At 32.2% G+C, this 22,459-nt stretch overlaps 1 protein-coding gene and 2 long non-coding RNA genes across 8 annotated transcripts in view; 1 reads left to right on the forward strand and 2 right to left on the reverse strand.

Annotated features, from left to right (window-relative positions):
• The window catches only part of LOC126764106 (casein kinase II subunit alpha), a 42,802-nt gene extending 40,911 nt beyond the window's left edge, over positions 1 to 1,891 (reverse strand). The window contains exons 1-3 of one of the 6 annotated variants that reach the window (XM_050481899.1): positions 1,742 to 1,872; positions 1,612 to 1,655; positions 1,475 to 1,549 (exon numbers count right to left, since the gene is read on the reverse strand). The gene's annotated coding sequence lies outside the window, so the exon portion shown is untranslated. Of the gene's footprint in view, positions 1 to 1,177; positions 1,304 to 1,474; positions 1,559 to 1,611 lie in introns of those variants that run through there. The other 5 variants (XM_050481898.1, XR_007667818.1, XR_007667819.1 and 2 more) reach the window with 5 other exon arrangements.
• Positions 970 to 5,130, forward strand: LOC126764351 (uncharacterized). The gene is made up of 3 exons (XR_007667964.1): positions 970 to 1,029; positions 4,793 to 4,865; positions 4,924 to 5,130. It is a non-coding gene; the product is annotated as an uncharacterized LOC126764351 (long non-coding RNA).
• An 8,750-nt stretch (positions 5,131 to 13,880) lies between these two features.
• On the reverse strand, positions 13,881 to 19,607 carry LOC126764339 (uncharacterized). Its single transcript, XR_007667952.1, has 3 exons — positions 19,471 to 19,607; positions 15,016 to 15,912; positions 13,881 to 14,954 (listed from the first exon to the last, which is right to left on the reverse strand). It is a non-coding gene; the product is annotated as an uncharacterized LOC126764339 (long non-coding RNA).
• Positions 19,608 to 22,459: the final 2,852 nt, after the last annotated feature.

Below are 22,459 nucleotides of genomic sequence, written 5' to 3' on the forward strand. Positions count from 1 at the left end.
TGTGTAAAATCTAAAATGCTTATTTTAAGCAAATAACTAAATAATTACTGGAAAAAAAATATGTAGAAACAATGTAGTGAAGTGTAAGTGCATAAAAAAGCATAATATGAATTAAATTACTAGCAATCGAGAAATTGCAAGAGAAAATTTGCAAAATTTTCAACTTTAAATGCAAATATCTCGGAAACTATAAGTTTGCGGCGGCAACAATTATATATTTTCTTAATCTGGAGCATCAGTCCTATCCAACCATACCACTTTTAACCCTGAAATCGTGGGATCGTATACTAAAGTTTCCCCATTACTTATATCTAAAAAAACAAATTAACATTTAACAATAAATTTACATTTAAACCACAGTTTAATTCATTGGCTATCCGTGCTATATAAATTTAAAAAATCCGTGCACGCATTTAAGAGGAATAAGCAGTGAAAATGAGATACTGAAACAAACCCAACCCATCGATTTCTAAGCCTCTAAAGCAGGCTCCTCCCTTAAATATCCGCATTTTTTTTTTCAAAACTCAATAATTAAAACATTACGGTTTTTATTCTTATGTTTTCTCCTATAGAAATAAAGATACATTAATTCGTAACAATAAAATAACTTGATTTCTTAACTTGCATTTCAAATCTGTGAGCGATTATCTTCTTGCTGATAAAATTGGTTTCCGTGACACCCAAAACCGATACAAATTCTGTTTCGAATATCAAACCAATAATGTCTGAATTCATGACACCTACTGCTTTTTCTGATCGGTTTCAATTCTGATTCCGACAACTATCAGATTCCACAACACCCCAGTATATGTATTTTCTTAATCTTAAGAACCTCTTTTATTCGGACATAATCACTTTAACCTCGAAATCGGGGGATGTTTTTCTAAACCCCAGGTCAATAATTCACGAAGTAGACAATTATCTTGCAGATGAGCATAGACTTATGACATCTAGTGTATATTAAACAGCGCAAGTACCAATTTTCACATATTCACTAAAACCTACACGAAAATATTCGGAAACACATCGGTAAGATTTTTTTCAGAAATCGAATTCCTTTAGACAAATTTTTTCAGTTTTTTAATATAAAGAAAAGAGACACTCAAAGATATTTGTTCGCTTTGAGTATATAATTTATAAATTTTTTTTTATCAAGAGTATAAGAACGTTTACATACCTTGAGTTTGTTCGTATAAGTCTACCGATAAAGTTATTTTTCTTGAAAAGTATGATAGTAAATGAAGCTAAGGTACTCCAATAACATCCACTATTTCCACCTTAACACAAAAGAGAAGAGCGATTCCTTTTAAAAAATTTGTATTGATTTAATTAGTGATTACAAAATAAAAACTTCTGATTTCTAAAGGACTTGGTAGTTTGTATATATAAGTACTTTTTTATAATAAATGAAAGGTAATTAAATGAATGACTCTCATTAAAAAGGCACTAAGTTCAGTAGACTAAGTTTACAAACCACTTTCCAATATAATAATGGTATTAAATCTTCTTTGTTGCAAATAATTATAGCAAAAATGGAATCCTTCCAATACTGCAATATCTGAAAAGATTACATTCAATGCACTATATATACAATTGTGTTTTATCACTCACTCTACAGAATTATTATACATAGAAGTGTGGGTCTCTGTTACACTCTTTTACCAAGTTTATATGATTCCACCACATGGAGAATAATATAGGTTATACACTCAATAACTTCATTCAAATTTGTAATGCTTACAATAACTTCAAGAGTTTCAACACTTTAAGTTTTCTTAGTTATATAAAGCATATTTTAATATCCTTAACCTTATAATTTGTGGAGCACGCAAAGGCATTTACACTAGGCAAGATTAAAACGAACGCGTCAGCATATATATTCTCTTTAGTGTACGTTTGCACTAAGCAATTTTTCTCTCCTATGCAAGACCGCATAGATAAATTGATCAGAATCTCTTTTCTTGCTCTCTCGCATGTCAGCTGGCAGCGGAACCTGATCTTTTTTCTGAGCTGGCAACAAAACACAATCAGGGTTGCGTCAACCAGCAGTTAGTAAAAAAGACGGGATGCCAGAAGAGCAGCTCTAAAACGAACTGCCAAAATTAGTGCGTTGTTGAAGTTTTCTTTTGCACCGCGATTCCGATTTCTTTGGCACCGCGATTTGAAGGTACCGTTGGAAAGAGGAAGTCCTCCTGATTAAAAAATATATAGGGTTCTAGGTACCGCAAACGCTTAGTTTACGAGATATTCGACCTTAAATTTCAAAAATTCGCAAAATTCGAACATTTTAAGAAGCTATTTCACCACGTTAAACCCACTTTATTCACACTTTTCTCTTCAAATTAATTAAATTACACTATAATCTTTTAAATAATTCCACATTTTACACTTCTAGCAAGGTTTTTATTTAAAAAATCTTTATTTTAAAAATAACATTTTACACTCGTTTGAACCTTATTTGTTTACCAAAAATTACGAAGAAATGGGGCGCTGCCATGTGATGACAAGGCAATTCGCTTAAATTCCTCTTTTTCGCAAAAATTCCTCTATTCATGCTTATGGATATATTCTTTTTTAAATTTATTAAGCAAATAAGTAATATTATATACATGTATTAGTAATATTATATAACAATATACCCAGCAAAACTTGCGTGACCGAAACTCCAATACATTTACACAATTTTTACTTGTCACTAACACTTCTTCACAAATATTTGAAATGAGTAAGAAGTCAATCTATTGTGTCTTTTGTTTGTTTTATATTATAAGCTCCTCACTCAACAGATGTTAAGCAAAAATAAAACAATAACACAAACAAATTTTTTAGCTGTCACCGCCACAGTATATACAGTAGATAACCTTTTCGTGGTAGCTTTCTGAGGGGTGAATAGCGACCATCTTGGATTTTCAGACGTAGCAACGTAGTGCTGTATATATTGAGGCAGTAAATACTTAGCAAATTTATTCTATTAAATAACAAAAACTATAAGTATTGTTGCTTAATATAAAAGGAAATTATTTATTAATGACATATATTGACTAATATTTGATTTAAACGCCATAGTGTGTCATGTTTCGCCCATAAAAATATCATTTACTGATAGTCAGATATTCTTTATGTAGAGAGTTCTTATTAATAAAAAGCAGCCCTGTTTTTAAATCTCTTGGTGGTGAGTTTTCTTCTGAATGTATTTGTTTTCAATTGACAGACAGAAAACATAAAACGGTTTGTATTCGTAAGTTTTTGAAATATTATTACCATTAATTTTAATTTAGAAAGAAGATATTTAGGCATTTGAAGCTGAATTTTTAATACATCGTTCTAATTCTCATCCGTACACTATTTTTGATAATTTATTTTTCAATATTTAAGTTTTGCATTTTCCACACCACCCCAGAGGTTTGCAATAAAGCGCGTTACGGACTTTTTTTAGGTGTTCGGTTCCCCGGTAGGCCTATTTTTACCTTTTCAACTTAAAATAAACATAATTAATAATTTACATAAAAATTTAAATAAAAATATTGCACAAAATAATTTAATAATTAATAAAGATTTCTAAGCTCTCACAATAGATGCATCCAAAATCCTACGACTCTATTAAATATATTAAAATACAGAAGCTAACTTTTAAAAGGGGGAGGTAGTTACCTATGTGAAATGCACAAAAATTTTATGTGACGAAAATGAGGGCTGGCTGCCTGCCTATTAAAAATTCTTAAAGAAAAATATGTTCTAATTCTTATAAAAAGTATTTTAAAACGTCGGGTTGTGAATTTTCGCAGCAATAAAAAGGCTCTACAATTTTTAATATAAACTTTATTATTAACACTAATATGTATTCTTATTAAAAACTTCGACATATCTTTCTTTTCAAACTCAATTTCCAATTGATGTTTTCCTATAACGGCTAACGAGTTGTCAATTTGTATATGTCAAACGACAAATTACCACCCAGGATTGTATCCTACTGCATACAAAAATTTGGAAATACTTGAAGCGTGTTTAAAAATTGCACAAAAAAAACAACAACTGATTTAACATTAAACAACAACTAATATCCCAATAAAATTGAACAGATATGCAAAGTAATTCAATATAATCACTTAAATAACGTAAACACTTGCATTATTTAATATCTTTTAAAGTCTCGGTCATCAAAATTTAAAATTTATATGTAGTTTAAATGCTAACACAACACCCTGATTACCATGAAAGTAGCAAAAAAAGTGTAACACAACACCCTAAGATTTTCTAGAGGTGAGTATATGTATGTAAACAAAGAAAAGGTTTATTACTGTATATACTGAGGTCACCGCTTGTTGAAAACGATGGATGTGAAAGCGTACAGCATGATACCGTGAATTTGACGTTTGCTTGTTCGTTGTGACAAATTGAATTCGAAGAAAAAAAGAATTCGGTTACAAACGCGTCGATAGTTGCGAATTGTGCAGATTTGTGTTTGTGCATATTTATTATATTTAAAATAAATATTTAAACCTACGGATATTATAATTGTGCTTCTTTAACTTTTGTGAATATTTTGTGTCTTCAAGATAATATTTGGAAAAAGGATGAGTAAAACAAATACTAATTCAATATGAAAAAATATATGTATATTTAGTGCATATATGTATGAGCCGGGAAAAAAGGCTTTTAATCTTAGTGCATCTAAATTTATGAAAATTTGTGAAAAAGATGTAAATTATTGTAGCCCGGTCGTATTTTATTACATTATGTTAAGTTATTTAAAATGAATTTTTATGCTGCCAAATTTTTATTTCTTAATCAGATGGATTCACCAGCGCTTTTTGATGACACCTATTTGGAGGAATGCCCGACAACTTCTTCGACTCCCGTAAAAGGTACGTGTAAAATCGTCATTTTAGTTTTCAATTCATTTTTACGCATTTGTTATCGTAGAACAATTGACATTTAAACGGAAGAAATTCAACATTTCTGGTTGCTACAACCCAGAGGCAAGCTTCTCAAAACAAAAAGGAAACAATTTGGCTGTGGAAGGAAATGGTAATTCAATATATTGTTAAAATGCATAGAAGTATATTTATATATTATTTTTTGTATCTATATAAGAATTTATAGAAATAATTTTTAAATTATTAAAAAAAAATGTCAAAAGATGAAGGAAATGAATTTAATGTAAATTTAAATAAAATCATTTTTTTATTAAAATTAATAAAAAAAAATATATTTTATAAAAAAAAAATCTTTATATATTTGAGTTTCGAACTATAGGTTGAAGGAATGACAAGCGAGTGGTTTACCCACTAGGCTATTGTAGAATGCACCGTCTCGCTTTCCTGTGAGCAGTTTTGTTGAATTATACCAAATTTAATGAAAGTGTAAGAAAGAAGGATATAGTTTTATTACAGCAGAAAATATGTGAGCGAGAAGGTGATACAAGATCACATTAATACAAAAGTTTTGGGAGCTTTTTTGATTCGCCCTTAAGAACGTGATAGGAAAAAGTGACAATTAAACCGGCACGCGTTACCGGCATGTCACTAGGTAACGTGACCGTCACTGTTCTAACTTATATATACATATGCATAAGTAATATTACGGGGCATCTCGACAGGATAAAATCTATGTCTTGCGAGCTGTATTGCCGTGCCTATTGCCTGTGGAGACTCCACATTGCTTATATCTTACAATATATCGTATGCCATATATCGTAAGCTATAAGCTGTCACTTCAGCAGTTTGACAGCGCAGTTTTCATTTCTATGAAAATTTCGAAGACGCAACATATCCCATTTGCACATATGCCTACGACATTTTCATTTCGGTAATATGAAAATTAGAAGAGCGAGTATTAAGACGGTTGTGTTATATTATAAAAATAAAATACATTTTCAAAATAATATTTTTTCAAAAAATTATAATTTAGTTTAATATTGTTAATTTACAGAAAAATTATGCAAATTGGTTTGGGAATAAGCGAAATCTTAAATTTAATAAACTTATACTAGCGAAAATCAAAATATCATTGCTCATTTTAAATTTATTATTTTAATTGGTATATAAAATGTATGCCACAATTATGACATAGTAGTCCAAAAATATGAATTTTTATTTTTCCCAGAAATACGTTTGTAAAAAAGGATCTTTTTCTTATTATCTTATTTTTCCCAGAAATACATTTGTAAACAAAACGATCTTTATCCATTTTTTAATTTCCACATAAAAGATTTAAACAGTTCAAGGGCTCAAAACATGCGCTACATCAGCTACCTACCCAAATGCCACCTTCACAAATGATAAAATAAATTTTTCAAGAGCTCAAAGCATGCGCTACATCAGCTCGAACCTACCTACCCTACGCCTTTGCGCAAATGATTATCTTATGATAACAAATGCCCACATACAGATTTGGCAATGGCAATAGCAATAGATTTGACAGTTCGCAAGACATAGGTTTTATCCTGTCGAGATGCCCCGTTATATAATAATGTTACGTAATAAAGTGTAAGGTTACAGTACAGTACGAAAACTCAAATTATGTTTCAATATGTATGAGTGCATGATAACCGTAAAATATAACCAATTTATATCCAAAACTCATATTTTAAATATAATAATATATAATACAAACCAATGTATCATAAAAAATAAGTTGAAATCGCTGACAGATATAATAACCAAAATGTATAAATTTTATAACGAAAACTTAAATTTTGTTTGAATATTGGATATAAAGTGCGGCCGAAGGTTATCATGCACTCTATTGAAACAAAATTTGAGTTTTGGATATAAAGTAGTTATATATTTTGGTTATTATGCACTCAAACTCATATTTTAAATATAATATAATATATATATATATATCGTCACCTAATATACAAGCCAATGTATCATAAAAAATAAATGAAAATCGCTGACAGAAATAATAATCAACATTTATCAATTTTATAACGAAAACTTAAATTTTGTTTGAATATGAGTGCATAACAACCAAAGAATATAACTTTCACCACTTTATAACAAAAAGTCAATATATTTTTTTATTTTTAACGCAGAAAGGAGTACTACGCGAAAGTACTTCAGTCACACCGGGTATTCGCTCGGCCAGAGTTATTTTTTTAGAGCGCGGCCGAAGGCCACCAACGCAGAAAGGAGTACTACGCGATAGTACTTCAGTCACCCCGGGTATTCGCTCGGCCAGGGTTATTTTTTTAAAGCGCGGCCGAAGGCCGCCAACGCAGAAAGGAGTACTTCGCGAAAGTACTTCAGTCACATAAATTACGTATTACACATATACATATGTAGAAAGAATTTTTTTTATAGTTAATATAGAAAAAAGAATCATGCGATAAAACAAACAAAGAAAAATTGTTAAAAATCCTACATATTTACTGTTTAAGATGTGGCAAGGCTCGTTTTCCTCATAATTGTAAACAATCTAACCTTTTCAACGATGAGTGTGCTAAGTGATTTTTAAATTAATAAATTAATAAATGATTTTTAAAATAATAAATATGTAAAATATAGCAAAATAAAAGTGAAGTGTAAGCTTATTTCAAAGCTTAGAGTGTGTATTTAAATATACAAAGTAAAAAATGTGAAAAAAATTTGTGGAATATAGAGAAATAACATGTTTTCTTAGTGCAAATTTTTGAACTTTTAATCGTGAATATTTTAAAAAATATTAGTAATTCTTGCATTATTTTTGGATATTCCTCCTCTGGAGAAGCTCCCCTATCCGCACATACCCCATTTATACGGAAATTCCGCCAAAGTAATCGGAATCGTGCCAAGTTTTGTAAAATTAGCATTTTTATATTGCTAATTAAATTATGTGCAAGTATATTAACAAAAACAAATTTTAATATATTTAGATGGCAGAAAATAAACAACGCACAGTCCAATCCATTTTTCCATTATTCTTAACTTTTCGCACACTTTTTTCACATTACAATAAATTATTGCTTTTAATTTCACTCTATTATCTTTTAACGTAGTTAATAATAAACGAATTTTTTCGTAAAATTTATATTGATTTTAAAAATACCAAAATTTCTATTAATCATTTGTCTTATTCATTTTTATTTCACTTTTCTTTTCTTAATAAATAAACAAATTTCACTATCAGCTGTCAAAATGCACAAGTCTGCCGTCTGTCGCCATAAAATTGCAATGCGCATTAGCGTTGCTTATAGGGCCCATACACGACACACATGTGCGTTCGATCTGTGTGAATTCGTTTCGCCCATACACGACACACAAATCCATTTTGCGTTAGTTCTTCACACAGTGAACATGTGCCACAGGCAAGCGGAATATTTCTTGGAATTTATTTCTAATGTAGCACTTTTATCGATTTCTTTATATTTTGTCAATAAGTTATTCCAACTTTTATTTTTCTCACTTTTGTTTTTATATTTATCTCTTTTCGTTTGCCAAATTGCCACCTCATTTTTTAAAATATCAATAAATTCTGATACAAAATCTCTATTTACACTTGCCATTGTTCGTTCGCGATCTTCACTGTTCAGCAACACTAGAGAAATGAGATTTTGTGCGCACACAACGTCAAACACGACACACATGTGCGCGCACCGATCATAAAAAATCAAACATTTTCGCGAACATGGATCGGTACCCGCACAAGCCCTTACACCAGTATACCACATGCGCACACATACCGATCGAACGCACAATGCAAATTAGCGCTGTCGTCTTTCAGGGCTATAACTCTTTACAATTCGGTTCTACACATTTGATTTGTATTAAATAGTGCAGAAATAACTTTAATTGGCACAATTCCGATTTCTTCGGCGGCGCGATCTGAAAGTACCGTTGGAAAGAGGAAGTCCTCTTGATTAAAAAAATATAAGGAGTTATAGGTACCGCAAACGCTTAGTTTGCGAGATATTCGTCTTTGAAGTTAAAATATTCCTAAACTTCGAATATCAACAAGCTATTTCACTACATTTAACACAGTTTATGCACATTTTTCACTTCAAAATCATATAATTAAACTGTAACCATTTAAACAAATTCACAATTTAATTTAAGATATTTATATTTAAAAAATTACTTTTAACACTCGTAGTGAGCATCATTTATGTGCTAACAATTATGAAGAAATGGAGCCCTGCCATATGATAATAAGTAAATATGACCAATTCGCTGAAATTTTTTCATTTTCGCTTAAAATCCTCTTTCTTTATTTAGCAATCTTAGTTCTAATAAAAACAAGCGTCTATAAATTATATTTCAAATTAAAATGTGTATAAACAATCTTTCCATGCATATTGATTGATTTTCTTATTTCAATTTAATTAACAACTAAGTAGTATTAAATAATAATAATATTACGTAATAAAATACTTATATTTTTGAAGGAGTACTACGCGAAAGTACTTCAGTCACCCAGGGGTCGAATCGTGACATCCGTGAACGTCTCACTCGTCACGTAAAAGCCTGTATTTCGTATTATGACATAAGTGGTCGTAACGCTTCTATTGTAATCTGGCATCTCGTCATTCGAACGCAAACTACCAATCGTAATAGACAAATTTATGGAAATGTGAGCAAATTTTTTTAAATTTTATTTTTTTTCATAATTTTTAGTAATAAAGAACATAAACAAGAAACCAATAAATGGAATATTTCATTAAAAATTAAAAATAAAAATTATTTATATGAACAAAATTTTTGTATTTTATTTGACATTAAAAATAAAATTATTTACAAGGTTAAGGACAGATATATTTTTGAATTAAATTTATTAAAAAATACTTTGTTTGGTCTGTTATCGTTTGGTCGATTGCGGTGAGGCGGTTCGCCTACCACGGTGTCCATCTCTTGTTTCTGATAACTTACTGTGAATTTTATGCAGATGTTATGTTATTATAACTCACAAACGATAGCAAATCTTCCACTTTTGTGGGGTGATACCCATGGTATAGAGGAGTAAGGAAAGTCCCATTCACAATAGAAAAAAGAGCCATTCACAGTCCTTAACCTACCCCTCAAGTGTACGTTCACAATAAAACATCATGGCCACCTCTGGTGAATAAGGGTGGCGAGAGGTCAAAACGGGATGCAGAAAGCAAAAGTACTATAATATTAAATTATAAATTTATAGTACTTTATTTGTTCATTTATAAATACTATTTTCAATTTTTGTTATAAAGTAATGTTTATAGCTGTTATCAAAAAATTAATTATACCTTCATGATATAGATAAATATGCTATATATTTTTAAGCGTTTTAGTTAACTTATTCATGGACAAATTGGAAATTATATTTTATAATGAGTGGACCATAAGAGATAACTATTGTAGAAAAGCTTGATATTACATACTATAATAATTCGTCTGAACAGTAAAACACAATTTTTTTTTGTAAGATAAATCAACAGAAAATTATAATAGCCATGTTTCCTATATTTTAAGTATAAATTTTTGTAATCACAAACTACATGCACGTTTTATATGTCAGAATTTAGCTATACGCCGGCGATCAGGAATCCTACTCGTTCCCAAATGGAGTGTTTGACCATTCTAACAGATTTACCATATTAATTTTTAGTTCCAAGCTAAGTTTTTAAATAAAAATGATTTTTAATTATTATTTGAATTTGCAATATCTATTTAGTAGTAAAAAGGAGTTAGCTTACGCAACACTATTTTGCCATGCTCAATAGCAATACTGGCATTATATTTGAAAATATTCAAACTGACGGACGGACGGTCATTTTAAAAGTAAGTTATTTAAGATTTGAATATAATTATTACTTTATTATTATTTTCACAGATCAATCCTATCCCGTTCCTGTTCCCATCGATCGACAGGTTAGTATGCTATAAGTTAAATTATAGGCAATTAATAATTGAAACTTTTTACCGAAGGAAAATGCCTCCCAAATGTATATTAGGGTGTGAAGGCTCGTTACGGCTACACAAATTTCCTGGGGAGCGAGAAATGCCCATGTAAGTAGAATATTTGATTTTATTTTCTTATTTATATATTTACCGTTCATATGTACGTTGGACATACAAAAATAACTTTTTATTTGTATATCGTCACCTGAAATGCAAAAAAACGTAACAACATTTTCGGAAATTTAAAGTGGCATAAATGAAATAAAATAGAACATGAGTGAAAAAAATTTAATATCGGTTAAAACTGGTTTATATCTGAGTGCAGAACCTGAAAATGTTGAACATATGTAATACTATTTGAAGTGGTGAATCGTAATCAATTAACACTCAACTTCGAATTTTTTGATGATACGTTATTTTGAATTTCAGCTGACGATATATAACACTTGTGAAATTAAATTTAAATATTGGTTAAAAGTGAATTATATCAGATGGCGGAACCTTAAAATGTTGTATATATGTACTCATATATATGTAACTTGAAGTGGTGGATCGAAATCAATGAAACACTCAATTTCAAATTTTTGGATCATACGTTATTTTGCATATTGGGTGCATATATCGGGTGATTTTTTAAGAGCTTGATAACTTTTTTTTAAAAAAAAAACGCATAAAATTTGCAAAATCTCATCGGTTCTTTATTTGAAACGTTAGATTGGTTCATGACATTTACTTTTTGAAGATAATTTCATTTAAATGTTGACCGCGGCTGCGTCTTAGGTGGTCCATTCGGAAAGTCCAATTTTGGGCAACTTTTTCGAGCATTTCGGCCGGAATAGCCCGAATTTCTTCGGAAATGTTGTCTTCCAAAGCTGGAATAGTTGCTGGCTTATTTCTGTAGACTTTAGACTTGACGTAGCCCCACAAAAAATAGTCTAAAGGCGTTAAATCGCATGATCTTGGTGGCCAACTTACGGGTCCATTTCTTGAGATGAATTGTTCTCCGAAGTTTTCCCTCAAAATGGCCATAGAATCGCGAGCTGTGTGGCATGTAGCGCCATCTTGTTGAAACCACATGTCAACCAAGTTCAGTTCTTCCATTTTTGGCAACAAAAAGTTTGTTAGCATCGAACGATAGCGATCGCCATTCACCGTAACGTTGCGTCCAACAGCATCTTTGAAAAAATACGGTCCAATGATTCCACCAGCGTACAAACCACACCAAACAGTGCATTTTTCGGGATGCATGGGCAGTTGGCCACCAAGATCATGCGATTTAACGCCTTTAGACTATTTTTTGTGGGGCTACGTCAAGTCTAAAGTCTACAGAAATAAGCCAGCAACTATTCCAGCTTTGGAAGACAACATTTCCGAAGAAATTCGGGCTATTCCGGCCGAAATGTTCGAAAAAGTTGCCCAAAATTGGACTTTCCGAATGGACCACCTAAGACGCAGTCGCGGTCAACATTTAAATGAAATTATCTTCAAAAAGTAAATGTCATGAACCAATCTAACGTTTCAAATAAAGAACCGATGAGATTTTGCAAATTTTATGCGTTTTTTTTTTAAAAAGTTATCAAGCTCTTAAAAAATCACCCGATATAATAAATAATTCAATACAGTGAAAAATTCATAATCGAATAAAGGTGAACACGTTTTTTTTGGAATTGTGCTTATTATAGATATTCGGTTTGAATTAATAATTAAATGTTGAAAATATTAAAAAAATATAAGTGCATAAATAAACACTTATAAGCCTCAGGCTTTGCCCCTCGCACATCTTGAGTGGCCATAAAAAAATATCTACACCATCTAATTTAGAATTAAACAAAAAGTTATTGCTTATTTCGCAGAGTTTACGATAATTTATTAATTTCCTATGCTAATTTTAGTGAAATCCTATTTTGCGATTTCATAATTGATTTTTGAATATATTTTTTATTTAGTTATAGTATATGAAAATTAAAAAAAAAGTATTTTAACTTCAAAAGTTTAAGTAATCAAAATACGAGAAAACAAAAAATTAATTTACTCAAAATTTCACGCAGATGTGCCCCTTGATAATAAAAATTTTGAATTTTGAAGCACAAATAATATAATACACACTATGAGTAATAAATATAATATAAAACTGCTGTGGTCAAATATTAATTAATATATTGTAACTATGTATATTTGATTTCATAATTTTTCAGCCAAAATTAAGCCGACCGACATACAGTGGGAGATTCTCTTAATTACCTCCCCTGTGGATCTACTTGTACAAACAGTACCCGTATGTATTTTTTATTTACAAATATTTGTTGAAACTGCTTTTATTTCTTGACATGAATAATACTTTTGCGCTGCTTAATTTTTTTGTACAGCTGGCTTGGTATTTGTACGATGAGTTTTTACAAATAATTGTTTTATACTTATATTTAAATATCTTTAATTTTTAGTTTATTACTTTATAATAATATACTAACAATATTAACTTTTTATTGTATGTTAATATATTTGTTATTTATTTTTGCTTTTTAGGCGGAGGAAATGGATGCACCTTCTTGGTGTATCCGATATAAATGATAAAAATTTGTATGCCTGCGATAGGCATTTCTCGCTTCACCACCGAAATAGGTTAAGACTATCGAAGGGGCAGTCCCCGATAAAAATTTGTTAATGCCAACAGTGGCGATAGTTTCGGACTGTCATAGTTTAGTTAAAGGTAGTTTTTGCGAACCTGACGAACAGGACAATGTAATTACTTTAGGTCCTATAGAGTCTATTTGCACCAATTTCGGTGACGAGGTAGGAGACTGTACTTCGTGTTCACATGAAGTGCATGAGAAGGTGTCCCTTCACTACAATATATTTGAGGAACACTCATATTCCTCACCTTTAGGAAGTTTAGGTAATAGGGCGATAAGTAGCAAAACGTAAACAGATGCGTACCTAAGTGAAAGGACACCTAGGAAAAGAAAATTCATTTGAAATTTTCATATCATTTGAAATTTTTCAGGCTTTTGTTAGATCTCCACTGTTGGCATATGTACATATTATTAAATATTATTATATATGTATTTTTATATATTTTATTATGCATTGTTTTTGAATTGTTTTTTACTTTTTATTTATTTTCCAAATGAATTGTTTTTTGTAAATATTTGTTGTTTAGTTTTAAGGTATATGGGTGCCAATAGGCCTCCGGGGGAACCGAACACCCAAAAAAAATCGGTAACGCGCCTAGTTGCATACCTCATGGTGGTGTGGAAAATGCAACATAGGCACAAAAATATGTAAAAAAAGAAACAATAAATAAAATCTACTGAAATAAAACATTTAGTTACAATTTACTTTTTATTTGGGGTTATAATTATAAAATCGGTAGAAAAAGGGTCCGCTAGTTTTGCTGTTCACAAAGTAAAACTAAATGCAATAATAAAAACAAATAACTGCGATAAGTTATATACTTTCATATTCATAATTCACTAGATGCAAAGACGAATTCGCATAGATGCAAATATTTCTTTTTAAATCGCTGTGTGGCCACCAACGCCACCAACTTTCATTTGATGAGTGTTGTTTAATATTTGCTTGGTTGTTGTTGTTAGCGTTGTTGCCATTATAGTAGTTTTATGCAAACATACGTAGTTCTTCTATCGATTTTGGTGGAGCTGGTTCCTTCCACTATCCCAATTCGGCATCATAATATTGCGCAGCCCGATAAGGTCGCAATTTCCATGGTATTTGCTCTTCCATGGAGGTCAATTGTACATCCAAACGACTTGGCTTTCAATAGGAAGGTAGGATACAACGCTTTTTTAATTTTTGCGCATAACACGATTGACTGGTTTCAATTAATTCGTTCAACTGGTAACGCTTTGATGTGGAAGGTGGGTGTTGAGTGTTTAGCATTATGTAAATTCAATATTGCTCAAAACCTACCCAACAGCTTGATAAACCTGACCAGCAGTATCGGGATCCTTAGCGCAATTGACAATAGCTTGTGCAACATCCGAATGTGCTCACCGTAGTATTTGCTCCTCAAAAAGTTGCTTCCACCAAGCACAAAGCTCATTGGCTTGGGACTAGCGTTCTACACCAGCTCCTTTGCTGATTCTATAAAAAAATTAAAAAATACTTCGTAAATCGTTTGAAATAAAGTTTGATTTTAACTTACCTAGCAATGCGACGTGCACCTTCCACGAGCACGTCATTGAGCTTAAAATTTTGTCTCGAATTCACGACCAACAAATTTGAGAACTACATTTGAGTACTTCACAGCATCGCGTATCGCTTTTTAATCTATTAAATCATAAAATTGGAACAGCGCCTGACCCATTACGCAGCAATATTAACGAGGCCATGTTTAGTTATTCCGTATTTTTATTGGAATAAAATCCCAACTCGATCTGTTATTGATTGTCTCAAGGGAAATTTGCACACTTCTTCCAGATTCAAATAACTAAATAAACCATCGTAAATCATTTAACCATGAAATAAACTCAAACAAATTGTCTTGCAAAAACCTTCGTTACGATGCAAAAATGTAAATATGGCTGTGAATGAGCATAATCTGGACCCCACTATTCGGCATGGTTGCTTATTTGTTCGTAACATTTTTCTGTGGTGAACATTTATTACTGTGGTAAGTTAAAAAGAGGCATAAATAAAAAACTTAATTTTTCACGTATTTGCTCATATTGTTCTCATCTTTAAGAATATATATTAAAATAAAACGATTTTCTTTAGAAAATATATTAAACTTTTATATATAACCAATATTTTTGGGACAACTTTTCCATAAATTTTAAGAAAATAACGCAATGCAACCATTTTCCGGTTAAAAGTCAGCCATCTTGGTTAAAAGTCGGCCATCTTGGATTCCAATAGAAACTCAACCCCGGACTACACTTGTGTTTCTACAGTGGCACCTCTCAGCTGTGCCTTTGTTTACATAACATCAGCTGATAGTGACCTTACTCCTCCTCTACCGTGGTGATACCTTTCTCTCTTGCCGTATCCTAAAATTCTCCACCGTCTTTTTAAGATTCCAATGCTTTGTTCAACGATACATCTACAAAGAAAATTTGTTAATGAGGATTCATAATTTGTTTTTTTTTCTTATACCTACGCTATTGCTACGATCTATTATCTATCTCCGCACTATTTTTTTTTATCCCTATCACTTTCTCTAGAGCTCAAATAAATAAAACAAAGTATGACCCATTTTGATATTTAATTAGATTTGTTAGTTTAATGAAAATTTCGCAACAGTTTTGACAGTTCCACATCTATTGTGACCTAAAAATACGATCCATAGCAATGTGGAATTTAAAACCTATTGTGAATTAAAAATACATTACGATCCGTTTGCTATCGTATGTCATAATGCCAATCACCGCATACGATTAACGTATCATGTAATTTTCTTTCGTGTGTTTGCCGATCCGTGCACGGATGTAACGATTCGACTCCAGGGTTATTTTTTTTAAGTGCGGCCGAAGGCCGTCAACGCAGTAAGGACTACTACGCGAAAGTTCTTCAGTCACCCTGGGTTTTGGGTCGACCAGGGCTATTTTATTCAAGCACGGTCGAAGGCCGTCTACGCAGAATATACTTATTTGTGTATATTAAATATAAATCATATATTGTACATATACATATTCATAAGGAAAGTGTTAGCTTGAAAAATGTTGAAAAGTATTTTTTATCTTAGTTAGTATGGAAAAAAGAATCATGCGAAAATACAAACAAAGAAAAATCGTTGAAAATCCTACATATTTATTTGGTGTTTAAAGTATGGTAATGCTCGTTTTCCTTATAATAGCAAGCAAACTAACCTTTTCAACTATAAGTGTGCTGAGTGATTTTTAAATTAACAAATTTAGCTAAAATATAACAAAATAAAAATGAAGTATGAACTTATTCAATGCTTAGATTGTATATTTAAATATACAAAGTGAAAAATATGAAAAAATTTAGTGAAACATTGTAAAATACTAAAGGGGTATTCTCTTGCTCTTGCAAGATTGCAGATTGCAAAAATACTATACCGAAATATACAAGAGCACGAGAGCACCCATTGCAGAATCTACTGATATATAAATGGCTAATTCGGTCAATTTGTTGTGAATGACTATTAAGCATGGCTATTGTGAATTGGCGCACCTTCTGCATACATTTTTAAGAAAAAAACTGTAACAAATCTTTAAAATTTAAATAGAAATAATAAAATCCATTTAAAACTTATCCTCCTCAACAATTTAACGACGTAATATGTCTTTATGTAAAATGGCAACTACAACAGGGTTGCAATTATATTTTTGCGTGACATTGCACGCAAATATACATAGGTTTTGGTCTGACATATTTTACAGCCCTTGCAAATATTTTTCTGCGTGTGTTTATAGTTGTGCCGTTGTAAATCTGCAATTCTTGCACCGTGCACCGGGTTTTGCAAGAGCAAGAGAATACCCCTTAAGTGTTTTGAATTTTGAATAGGGAATATTTTAAAAAATAAGTGTGAGCAACATTATTTTCCCTCTGGAGAAGCTCCCTATTCCGTACATACCCCATTTATATAAAATTCTTGTTTTTTTATCCTACCGCCAAAGTAATTTGAATCGTGCCCTTTAATTCAATATTTAACTTTCATAAGATAAGAAAAAAATTTGTAAGCAAGCAAAAAATTAGTGTTACCATATTTCGTAATCGAATTATATTATTATACAAATTCCGGTGTTGGATCAGCCAGCGTTATTTTTTTGAAGCGTCGCCGAAAGCGGCCAATGCAAACGGAAGTTCTATAAGAAGGAACCGAAGAGATCCCTATGTTGGAACGGGTAGGGCTATTTTTTTGAAGAGCAGTCGAAAGCTGCCAATGCAGAAAGGAATTGCATGCGAAAAACTAATAATGTGTTATTTATTTCCTGCCATTGGGATATTATTTGTTTTCTCTATTTCTTTTGGTTCTTTTGTAAAATATATATATTATTTGTTAGAATGCAACCCTTTTGCATCACATATACCAGTCCAGTGCGATTATCGATCTGACATCTTACCTAACCTAACCTATCTCTCTTGTTATTTTGAGATTAAAAAGTATTGAACAAGAGTTAAATATTAAATAAAAGTTATTTTTGCACTATCTAATATAAAATAAATGGGTATAAACAATTAGTGAAGTGTTAGTGGATATTAAAGGTAAAAATATAAGTGTAAAATTCATTACAACTCGGAGAAATAAACACGCATTTTAAATAGAACGTATCACTCGTCACATAAAAGTCTTAGGTCGAATCGTTACATCCGTGCACGGATCGGCAAACATACGAAAGAAAATTATGGGATACGTATGCGGTGATTGGCAGCGCAGTTGTGCCGCGTTTATCTATTTTTCTTTGATGCGCAATATCCACATCGGTCAATTTTATTGTTGTTAGATTCAGCTGCAGATTCAGGGCCACGTTCATCAAACTGTAAAATACCATAGGCCACCTATTTGTGCTTCGAGCGACATTATACGTCTTACACATTTTGTCGACCGTATCGACTCCACCTTTAGTCGCATTAGAGTCCATGATGATCTGTGGTTTGCTTGTCTCTTCATCAATATTTTCATCATCGTGCATGCTGGACAAAAGTAAGACATTTTTGCCTTTTTTAGGTATATACGATACAGTTGCCGCGATGTCCAAATACACTGGATTTTTCAGCTCGACCTCGTAATTCAGTAAACTGTTTGGGTAGTTTTTTTTTATTTTTCCGCATAGTTCCAATCAGGCTCAACTTATATTCGTGATCGAGCTTATCCAGCAGCGGAATGCTTGAGAAAAAATTATCACATGTGATGTTACGACTAGTGTTTCGAATACATTCACTCAGACGCAAAACTAGTTCTAAAGACGAGTTATCAATTTCATAGGGACCTTCAGGTTGTTTTCCTACATAAACTTCCATTTTAGCGTCTGTCAAAGCATAGATTTTAATTCCATATTTGTTTGGCTTCGAAGCTTCCAACTTTTCTTCGATTGTTACAAACTGTAACAAGCTGTAATATTTTTTGAAAGATTCTACGACCTCTTCAAACAACTCTTTAATGGGAGCAAGTTTATCCACTGCTGCGCGTTTTACACGAGTATCCCTATCATCAAACCGGAGACACCGTAGTTATAAATGGAATCTGTTTCAGCTCATAGCTAGTCGAAATATTTCCGTGGAAGACTCGTCACTTTTGAACAAATATTTGTCATTTAGTCGACTATTTCTTCTTATTCCTGCAAAGAGTAAGAGACCCAACAATGCTTCAATTTCTATTGGATTGGTCTCTATGCAGTCCCTTTCTCGTGAAAACTTATCTTTTAGGCGGTTTATTTCTTTATTTATGCACTGAGCAATCCGAATACAGACACTTTCCGAGAAAAATAACCTCCATATTTCTAGCGGCTCTTTCGTGTTTCTAGCTTCACCCTTAGAACCTGGAAGTTGTGCCACGAGATTTCTCGCTTTTCTCACTTCGCTATCAAATTCATCGTCGTAATTGGAGTCTGAACTTTTCTGAACTTTCCCAAACAAATACATAAAGTCAAATAAATAACACCTAATTACTCATAATAAAAAAAATATGACTTACGTAAAAAGTTGATCGCATACACGCGTCGGTGTCACAAACCGATCAGACCGTAGTAAGCCCTACAATTCCTGCTCGCACTACTGCGTGCCACGTACTAACCTAAAGCGAGCCGCAAATCATGCAGCTAGCAGAACGCGCGAGCTGTCAAAGTTTTTGGAAAAAAAATATTTACGAAAAAGTGTTTCGTCGGTCTTACAGACATGTGCGCGGGTATAGGAAGGTTAACAAAATGTTCTTTGTAGATGTATCGTTGAACAAAGCATTGGAATCTTAAAACGACGGTGGATAATTTTAGGATATGGCAAGAGAGAAAGGCATCATCCCACAAAAGTGGAAGATTTGCTATCGTTTGTGAGTCATAATAACATAACTCTTCTTCTTCTTAATTGGCGTAGACACCGCTTACGCGATTATAGCCGAGTTAACAACAGCTCGCCAGTCGTTTCTTCTTTTCGCTACGTGGCGCCAATTCGATATTCCAAGCGTAGCCAGGTCCTTCTCCACCTGGTCCTTCCAACGGAGTGGAGGTCTTCCTCTTCCTCTGCTTCCCCCGGCGGGTACAGCGTCGAATTCTTTCAGAGCTGGAGTGTTTTCGTTGATTCGGACAACATGATCTAGCCAGCGTAGCCGCTTGTATCTCGTACAGCTCATCGTTCCATCAAATATGATATTCGCCGTGGCCAACGCGCAAAGGACCATAAATCTTTCGCAGAACTTTTCTCTCGAAAACTCTCAACGTCGACTCATCAGTTGTTGACATCGTCCAAGCCTCTGCACCATATAACAGGACGGGAATTATGAGTGACTTATAGAGTTTTGTTTTTGTTTGTCGAGAGAGGACTTTGCTTCTCAATTGCCTACTCAGTCCGAAGTAGCACCTGTTGGCAAGAGTTATCGAGAGTTAGCGTTGGATTTCTAGGCTGACATTGATGCTTACGCTGATTCCAAGACAGACGAAATTATCTACGACTTCAAAGTTATGACTGTTAACAGTGACGTGAGTGCCTAGTCGCAAGTGCGACGACTGCTTGTTTGATGACAGGAGATATTTCGTCTTGCCCTCGTTCACTGCCAGACCCATTTGTTTGCATATAACATAAGTTACGACCCTTAAAATTGTGATTCTTATCACACACAAGAAATGGACACCGGAGTAGCGAACCGCCTTACCACAATCAACCAAACGATAAGAGACCAAACAAAGTATTTTTTAATAAATGTAATTCAAAAATGTATATGTCCTTAACCTTGTAAATAATTTAATTTTTAATGTCAACAAAATACAAAAATTTTGTTCATATAAATATTTTTTTTTAAATTCTTAATGAGATATTTCATTCATTGGTTTCTTGTTTATGTTCTTTATTACTAAAAATTATAAAAAACATAAAATTAAAAATTTTTTTCAGCATTTCGCACTGAAAATATGTGTATATTTTATGAACAGTTCTTTATATAAAAAATAACCATATTATTTTTTAGTTCTAAACTAAGTTTTTACATTAATAGGCTTCTTAAGGAAATTATTTTTTGAATTTGCAATATCTTTATAGTATAAGTACAGTAAATATATTTCTTTTATAAAAAGTATTTGAAATTAGCTTACGCAACACTACTTCGCCATGTTCAATAGCAATTCTGGCAGGATATTTGAATATTGTCGGGATTTTGATGGGTCGGTATCTTGAGCTCCGGTATTTTAAGTGTATCCCCATACGTTTAGGTAATTTATGTAGCTTGCAGATTAAAATAATTAAATAAAAACAAACAAATTGTCTTGCAAAAATATAAATTTGGATGTGAATAAGCATATTCTGGACCTCAATAATTGGCATGGTTGCTTATTTGCACCTAATATTTTTCCGTGGTGAACATTTATTAACTTACCGCAGTTAAAAAAAAGCTTGAATTAATCTTAATTACTCATGTATATGCTCATAATGTCCTATTATTCATGGGTACTTATTAAAATAAAACGATTTGCTTTTGAAAATATATTAAAGTTTTATATATAGTATAATCAATATTTTTGGGAGAATTTTTCCATAAATTTTAAGAAAATAGCACAATGCAAGCATTTTTCGGTTAAAAGTCGGCCATCTTGGATTCCAATAGAAACTCAACCCTTGACGTTTATACTCGTATATACCTCTCAGCAGTGCCTTTATTTACATAACATCAGCTGATACTTTCCCTACTCCTCCTTTGCGATGACTTAAACTTTCTTCTAATGGTGATTCAATGGCGGCAATTTTACTCTCATTCTTACACATTCAAAAAATCGTATGATAAATGTTGCTACTCTTGCAATAGAGTTTTATATGTATTAGTATATGAGGTGAAACTTTACTTGTGAATTGGTTACTCTCGTCTTGAATGCAATTGTGGCGTTTAAATGTTTGCTACGCTACTATGACGCTACGGTGCACTTATGTACTAATATAATTATGTATTCATATATACATTTACATTAAAATCTTTTAATCAACTACAAAAACTTAATTAAAAAAACATTAGGGGTATTCTCTTGCTCTTGCAAAACCTTTGCACGGTGCACGAATTGCAGATATTTCCTCTTGATGCACCAGCCCAACAACAAACAAAACCCATGTTAGTTTTCGTGCAATGACACGTAAAAAAATAATTGCAACCCTGTGCTAGCTGTCATTTTACTTAAATAAAAATTTTGACTTTAAATTGTTGAGGATGGTAAATTTTAAATAGATGTTATAATTTATATTTATATTTCAAAGATTTGTTACAGTTTTTTTGTTAAGAATGAATGCAGAAGATGCGCCAATTCTCATAGCCTTGCACAATAGTCAGGGGATGCTCGAGCAAGCAAATAACTGCGGCAATATTGCAACCCTGATGTTTTTTTTGCAGATACTCAGTTGATACTTAAACAAATATTTTGCAAATATTTTGCGCGGTGTGCAGGTGCATGGAAGAAGTGGAATTTCAGAAGTCTTAAAAATGAATTTTTTAA

The sequence above is a fragment of the Bactrocera neohumeralis genome, unplaced genomic scaffold (assembly GCF_024586455.1).
Source record: "Bactrocera neohumeralis isolate Rockhampton unplaced genomic scaffold, APGP_CSIRO_Bneo_wtdbg2-racon-allhic-juicebox.fasta_v2 cluster09, whole genome shotgun sequence".
Classification (NCBI taxonomy): Eukaryota; Metazoa; Arthropoda; class Insecta; order Diptera; family Tephritidae; genus Bactrocera; species Bactrocera neohumeralis.